The following is a 7,160-nucleotide window of genomic DNA, read 5'->3' on the forward strand; positions in this document are numbered from 1 at the left end:
TCACTTCTACTGTCATGGTAAACAACCTGCTTCCCTATTTGTAATGGTCTGGCCCTCTAGCAACTTCAGCGTGAAATTATAGCTAATTTGCCTACAAACGTCATGTGGTCATAATAATCTGTCCACTCAGTTTATATATAGCCAAGGTACCAAGACACATAAGACAGTAAGTGGCACTTTCTTTCTTTTTTTTAAATTAACCAGTCCAAAAGTGCTGGGTGCCCTCTTAACTCTAAAGGAAGAGGATAAAACACATGCAACTTTTTAAAATTGATTTTTCAGAGAGAAGAAGGGAGAGAGAGAGATTGTTTGTCTCCTGCAGGCATGGAACCAAGAATCAGACCAGGAAACTAGGTACATTTCCTGAAGGGATCAAACCAGCCATTGCCTGGTGTATGAAAGTGATGCAGAATTTTTAGACTGGAACACCTGGTGTTCCCCTGGACTGGAACCTGGATTCTTTGTCTGCCGGATTCAAAGGATGAATCCACAGACAGAAGGTGGTATAGCAAAATGGAAATTTATTAAAGAACAAGTACAGACTCCCATGTGGGGAGGGGGAAAGAGTCCCCCAGAAAGGATTCCCACCTAGGGAAGAGGAAAGGGTCCCACTGAGTTCCTTTTCCCTATGGCTTATAAAGGCTGCAGATCCTGGTGCCTTGATATCCCCTCTGATTGGTCACTATTCCATTGGACTGGTTACTGTAGTAACTCCTGGGCTCAAAGGTCGAACCTCATATGGGACACATGATGTTCTCCCTCCCTCCTCCTCCTTCCTTAATGTTTTCCTATTTCCTTTGGGCTTTCTTTTTTTTCTTCTGGATGAAGGGCTTCTTTCCCTTTATTTTGTAAATATAGACCTTTTGCTGTTCCCAGCTCCCTCATTCTATGGAAATATACCTGTTGCAGCTTTTCAGCTTCCTTATTCTATGGAAATATACCTTCTGCTGCTCTGCAGCCCTGTGCTTCCTCCATGGTCCCATTAATCTCCAAAATTTCTAAAATTTCCTAAAACCTGTCTTTTTCACCCCCCAAAATATTTCTGTTTCGGGAGGAGGCTCCAAACAACTGAGCCACACTGGCCAGGGCCACAAGCAATTACTTTAATACAAGTAATTAAATAGTAAGAAAAAAATGTTTCATCTTATAAATCCTATTATAGTAATACTCTGGAGTAAATACAGTATCCTCATTTTGTTAAACTGGAAATGCAAAACTTTAAATCTAGTCAGAGTGTCTTAAAATTTGTACCTTTTTTACTCTTTCTCTTCTTTTCTTCTCCTCCTTCTCCTTCTCCTTCTCCTTCTCCTTCTCCTTCTCCTTCTCCTTCTCCTTCTCCTTCTTCTTTTATTCTTATTCTTTTTGTAATGATGCAAGAACTTTGGAAGATTTGCCAATATCTAGGAAGTGAGCTTGAGGATGGAGTCTGTCATTGTTGGTAGGAGAACTACACTCCTTTATTACTGACTACGGATATAAAAATAGAGATAGACATCTACATAATAAGTTCTTGCTTTCACATTGTTTCTTCTAAATTTTTTTGATAATGATGTTAAAAACCATTCCATCAGAATATTATCTTGAAAAATATTATTTAACATAGTCACTTTTAAAGAACTTGCTTGGAGTTCTAGGCTAATCTCGTATTTCTTATATTGTGTTGTTTTTTTAAATTGTTACCTTCATAAATTATAAAAAGAAAATATTCATTATATTCTTTTTATTTTATTTTATTTTTGTTAATCCTCACCTGTGGATATTTTTCCATTGATTTTTAGAGTGTGGAAGGAAGGGAGAGAGACAGAAAGAGAAAAGCATAAGTGTAAGAGAGACATATTAATTGGTTGCCTCCGGCACACACCCTGATCAGGGCCTGGGATCGAGCCTGCAACCTAGGTACCTGCCCTTGACTGGAATTAAACCCAGAACCCTTCAGTCCACAGGCTGACACTCTATCCACTGAGCTAAACCCACTAGGGCTCATTACATTCTTTGAACTAGGTACAAAACTAAATGTCCGCGATAATAGTGTTGAGCAAACTCTGTAAGAATAACATAAACCCCTAAAAATATAAAGCTATTGTGAGTTAGCAAGTCATGGGGGGAATGGTGAAAGCAGACTCCACTGTGTGGCCAGCTGTGGACAGAAAAGAAAGGAGAGAGTGAGCTTGCATTTTATTTATTTATTTATTTATTTATTTATTTTTGGAAACAAGAAGAAAAAACATGTTGCCCGTGATAGGGTTAACTTGAAATGCAGGCAGATAGGGCAGGGTCCAGGGGAAAACAAAGGCAGGTGGAACATAAGCAGGGGCAGATAGGGCAGTTTGAGCAACCTAACCACAGAAACCAACCAAGCAGAAATAATGAAATGTTTTTGGACTCAAAGCAGGAGGCATGGGAAAACAAGGGAGGCCCTGGGGCACAAGGTGTACTGTTGTATTGCAAATCAGCAAGCTGGACAAGATGCCTTAATGAGCCAATTGGTTAGGAGTCATCTTTATTGGGCACAGGTTCGGAGCAGATTACCTCTGTCAAATTTTCTTTTTATAGTCTTCTAGTTTTTTGTGTAAGTTATTTTTGTAGACAGCTTGTAAACTTGAGTACATATCATATCTAGCAAACACCTGTTATATCCATACAGACAACTTGTAACCTTGAGTACATATCATATCTGTATAGACACCTATAACCTTAGATACAAACACTTGGCATAAGAATATGGGAATTATTATCAGTATCAGTATATCAGCCCTTTTAGATGGCTAGTTTGCAAGGTCAGACAGTTAAGTTTATCTGTTCTATTATTCAAGCTAAGAAACAAAGTTGTATTTTTACAGAATAAGAGACTATCTAAAAATAACAGAGTAGTTCAAACAGCAATTTTAAATAGCAGTTTTCCAAAGGAGGGACCTCCATGCTTCATTCCCCACTGGTTTTATGTAAATGAGTCAAATCATTGACTCTTGGGGGTTGTTAACATTATTAACCTACTTAGCTTTGAGGTTTCCTTTACTAAGTCCTATAAAGAGAATTAATAATGAGATGCATGTGAAAGTTTTGTCTTTAGAGAATCCTTCTGCCTGTGCTGCCTTAAGCCTGGTGTGATGAAGCCACGTTGGGATCTCGTTGACCTTGCCATGGGGGTGGTCAGGATGATGGTATGTGGTCCCCTCTAGGTAGGAGTCAGTCCTTGGGTGGTAAATTTCTTTACCCAAACAGAGTCACCAAGGCAGAAAGGATGAACCAGATCAGAAGTTGGTACAGGCAGAGCATCTCGGATGTGCTTCTGGATTGCTTTCTGGGTAGACTGTAAAGCCTGTAAGAACTTGAGTAAAGATTGGTAAGAATTTCAGTTTTTATTATTACTTTTTAATTTGGGAACTATTTCCTGGACTTCTTAGCTACTGTGGTGGCTGTTTCTATCTTAGTCGGGGAGGTCAGGGTCTGGAAGAGTCACTAGAATCTGTAAGGGCCCCACTGGTTTTAGGGCAGCCTCCCGGCTGCTTCATCTGTTATTCAAGCTACAGACGCTCGGTTCCCTCTTGCTTCTGGGGAGTTCCCTTGTCTCACATACCTAGAGATGGAAAGACTTCGTTACATTTGGTAGCGCTAGTTGGCCCATCGTCCATGCTCTGCTCATGTCTGCCTAACTGCCTACCATATTACCTCAAAGATTCTGGGCTCTGAATTCTTTTAGAGAAAATGGATGTCGGAGGGGTCCTCTGGCTACTTCCATGCTGAAGGGGGATGGAGTTTTTTTTCAGAGCCAAGAGATCCTTGCTGTCTGTCAGAGGGGCGATGAGGCCTGAGCACCGAAGGAGGTGGGCTTGTGACCTGGTAAATTTTAAACTGCTTTATAAAATTTAGTATTATTGAGCAATTAGAACAGCAAGAGTTATAACAAATGGTATGGTATAAGGGAAAGAAAACATTTCAGTTTTGATAACTTCTATTGAAATAGAATTTTTCTCCTTAAAATTACTCCTCTGTTTATTTAATTTGGCCTGATTGTTTGTATAAACACAATAAGAATGGTAACTGACTATCTTTGTCAGAATTTCATGATTGAATTTTAATGTGCCCCATAGGGCCAGGAAGCCAAGCCATCCAGCTGCCATCAGGCCTGCCTACAGAATCTGCTGAGTAAGGTGACTCCATCACCTGCAGTGACTCCATTCGGGCCCGTGCCCTAGGCTTCAAGGCCCATTTTAGAAGCCCTCCTACTCCTTGCGGCCTAGAGTGTGTGGGGGGTCCCGCAGGGACGCAGAGGCACCCTTATTGCTCCCCTTCTACTCTGACCAACCACCAGCGATGGTAGGGTATGGGCCTGATGCTCCAGTGTTAGCTATTTTCAGGGCCACCAAGCAGGATACCAGGCTTTCTCTGTGGCACTTTTATTGGCTTTAAGTCTTCAGAGTTCAGACAGGGCTTTTTAAAACATGACACTCCAGTCAAAGTTTTTGGTCAATAAAACCACTATTGGAAACCGGTTTTATTGAATTTATGCAAAGAAATGTATTGCCATGATTTATTAAGAATTGCCAAATTTCTGAGGAATTGTATAAGGAGAAAAATATACTGACCTGCTTTAAGATCTTCTGATTTTTCTTGCCAGTCCTTTCTATGGACTTTTTAGAGTAATATTTTTCTAAATGTATTATAACAAAACAGTAACTGCCTTTAAATGACAAGAAGAAATTTAAAATGTGTCTATACTTAAATAGACAGTTATATCTGTCCCTGTAGTAGGGTTTCCCCTACTTGGCTTGTCCTTAAACTACATGTGATCTCTGGGAGGGGTGACATGCCCTCTCAGAATGGATTAAGGGAGTAGCTCTTCCATATGAGCTTTATCCGTTTGCAGGGTCTCACATGTCACAGGACCTCACAGGGTCTGTAATTCCTGTAACAGAGGGCTGGTACTCACCACTTCCCTCTGTTCTATATAGGCCTCCCCCACTTTTCTAAAGTTGAGATTTGTGCCACCCCTGACATGGGCATGATCACATAGGCCTGCAAGGCAGTATACAGGCTGCCAACTGTCTTTCAATAGAGACTAAAATCTGATGGGTATTTTTCCTTGCCTATTTGGGTACCTGTCCTTTTGGCAACTGCATTCAAATCTGTAAGAGAATTAAAGGTTAGTATAACATATTTATATAATGAAGTACAATATTGGCACTGTGGCCACTTCAGGCAGCCAAATTTTCTGTTACCAAGCATGACACATGGTAAGGCTATACAAACATCTCAGGGAGGTAACTAAAGTCCATTTTTGACCTTCCCACACAAAGCAAAACTGTATTTGTCTCTCTGGAGTCATGTCCATGAAGATGCAGGCATCATTTTAGTCCATTATACAGTTTTCCCCAGGCCACTGTCAGGGCTATGCATGGTGGCCAGTTTTTCTTTCTAGCTACAAACACAGTCTGTCTAATTTCCCTAAAATGCATTCTGGCATGGGAGAAGGTTGTTTTACTGTACATAGACAGCTTAACCCCTATACAACTGGGCTTGGACATAGCAAACTGCAGTCTATAAGTTCAATATGCAGCCTCCAGTCCTCCTAACCCAACAGCATCTTGGCTAGTCCCTTAGTCAAACGCCTCTTCTCTAGGAGCGTCTGAAAGTCCTGAAGGCTCTCGGGTCCATAGTAAGTGCCTTCCCTTTACCCTCTCCTGTTAACCCTGTTTATCAGTTACAGGGCCTTGCCATCCCTGGCTTTCACCACTGCTTGGTTCCTAGTGGCGAGCCAAACATAGCCAGGGCTGCAGGGAGAGACAAGTTTGTACATAGCAAAGCGCTCCGGTGATGGTTTGGGCATCAGGCCCTTGCCTTCCCAACTGTCCTCTTTCCTAGCAGAGACCGCAGCCTCCTCTGCAGGCTCCCTTGCCAGAATGTGGCATATAGTCCCCCTTAACCAGTATCTTGGCCCACCCCTTGGTCTAAGAGGTTAACTCTCTTTATTTCTTCGGGAGAGTCAAAGTCCTGAGCCCTCCAACTCAAAGGAGTGTCTTTTCTCCCGTTAATTCCTTTCAGTACCAGAAGCTGCTGCTGAAGTCTTAACCCTTTCAGTACATTTGCAACCAGGGAGCTTTCACTAGCTCTATTTGCTGCTTTCACAGATCCGGGGCTCGCTGCTCTGTTCCTGGGGCTGCTGGGAGGCTAGTAGCCGTCACTGGCTTCTGGTTTAACTGCTGTAGCCAGCAAGCCAAAGGCCTAAGTCTTGTATTGCTTATGGTAAAACGCTCATTATTCACTGGGCAGCAGTTGGGCAGCCCTAGTGTCAGGTAAATGTCTGCTGCCCCCCACTTGTCATTGTTGCTGCTGTTTGGCTCTGGGTGTCTGACCTCCCCTCCTGCTTACTCTTCTCACCTCCATTTACCTACCCACTCTTTCTCTAGGCAAAAGTTTCTGCTGGGATTGCCTGGTTGCAGCTTAGATATTTGGTCCCTCTACTTTCTTTTGCCTGCTCTTCCTTCTTTGGCAAAGGTCTCTCCCAAGCCTCCTGCTCCTCGCTGCTCTTTGGGAATCTGGTTCCAAGTTCTCAAAGGGTGGGGAGTCAACACGATCTCCCAACAGGGTACTCTTCTCACCTCCATTTACCTACCCACTCTTTCTCTAGGCAAAAGTTTCTGCTGGGATTGCCTGGCTGCAGCTTAGATATTTGGTCCCTCTACCTTCTTTTGCCTGCTCTTGCTTCTTTGGCAAAGGTCTCTCCCAAGCCTCCTGCTCCCCGCTCCTCTTTGGGAATCTGGTTCCAAGTCCTCAAAGGGTGGGGAGTCAACACGATCTCCCAACAGGGCACTTACTCCTAAAGTCCTGTCCTGACACCTAGTGTTGGGAGCACTGGCTCCTGCTGGGACCCACACATCTTCTAGATCCTGCCAGCAAAACCAAGTGTCAGAGCAGCAAGGGCACAGCTGCTCTGAGTTGTTCTGAGTTCCTATATTTTTTCTTTTTATTTTATTAATTTTGTTTGTAGTTTTAACCTTTTAACTAGTAAGCCAAATGCTTAAGTCCTTTATTGTACGTTGTAAAATATTTATAATTCACTGGGCAACAGCTCAGGTGTCAGGTTACTGTCTGGCATTCCCCACTTTTCTCACTGCTGCTGCTGCTGTTTCTTCTGGTGGCTGCAGGTGTCTAGGGTATCC

This window comes from Myotis brandtii, unplaced genomic scaffold (genome assembly GCF_000412655.1).
Source record: "Myotis brandtii unplaced genomic scaffold, ASM41265v1 scaffold493, whole genome shotgun sequence".
Taxonomy (NCBI): Eukaryota; Metazoa; Chordata; class Mammalia; order Chiroptera; family Vespertilionidae; genus Myotis; species Myotis brandtii.